The sequence below is a fragment of the Phalaenopsis equestris genome, unplaced genomic scaffold, assembly GCF_001263595.1.
Source record: "Phalaenopsis equestris unplaced genomic scaffold, ASM126359v1 Scaffold000403, whole genome shotgun sequence".
Classification (NCBI taxonomy): Eukaryota; Viridiplantae; Streptophyta; class Magnoliopsida; order Asparagales; family Orchidaceae; genus Phalaenopsis; species Phalaenopsis equestris.
Window position 1 is genome coordinate 1,414,895 of NW_018164845.1, and position 1,179 is coordinate 1,416,073.

The window sequence follows — 1,179 nt, forward strand, 5'->3', positions numbered from 1 at the left end:
AGGCCTACGGTCCCGAGGGAGTAGAACACAGGTCTACGATCCCGGAGTATTTCGGTGGGAGTAGGGCACAGGCCTACGGTCCCGAAAGAGGAAATGTGAGTAGTGATTGTGAGGATCGCAGAGGGTTTTGTGAAGTGAGAAAGATGCGGAACGTATGTGGAGGATAAAGAATGTGAGTGAAACATGAAAGATTTAGTGAAGTGAAGATATGGAACGTATGTGAAGAATGCAGAATGTGAGTGAAACGTGAAAGATTTTGTGAAGTGAAGATGTGGAACGTGAAGAAGACATGCAGGATTCTGTGAAATGAGGATGTGGAGCGTGAGGGAAACGTGAATGATTTAGTTATCATTTTTTATCATTTTATAGATTTTATTATCATAATATATTATTAGCTCTGGATTTTACTTATATAATTAAATTTTCTTCATGTCGTTCTTTGTTCGTTATAAGTTAGAATCATCGTGCGGTCATGCGGCTTTTCATCATGCGCACAGAAAGGCAACTCAACAAACATGTTGAAATTCAAAACAAGCTGCATTGAATCTTCTTCCAAATCATGTAATACAACTGATCATATGCTGAAACTGCCCAAAACAGCATGCTGAGTAAATCCATGCAAGAACTGTAGTACCACATATCATATCACTTCCGTTTTGACGTCGTACAAAAATGTAGCAAGTATCCATCTATCTCTTGATGTCAGCTCATGATCAAGCTAACCTTCTAAGCCACGCTTCGGGGTAAGAGTCCTTTCGAGTATACTTAGAGGTACAGTCATCTCACAACTAGTACGGGCGTAGTTCTTCCAATTCCACATCGAGCCGAAACCCGTGTGGCACATTGCTATCGTCCATCCTTCTTAGAGTAACAGAAACTCTGCGATGCGGCACTCCTGGGATGCAATGCTTCGCAAAGTCTGCTTCATTTCCCTTCAAAATCAGAACTGAACCCACTGGCAGCGGAATCTCGATCGATCCTCTGAATTCTCCAGGTCCTACAATGTCGATTTCTCTACTAAATAGAATGTTGCTCTTGCTCATGAAGGACACTGTACAGAAAGGTCTGACAAAATCGTGGTGATCTATGTGGGGCGGAATACAGTCTCCAGTCTCCTAGATGTTAATAATACAACTATTCGGGATGCAATCCGCAGGCAGTATGCTCCACCTTACCATT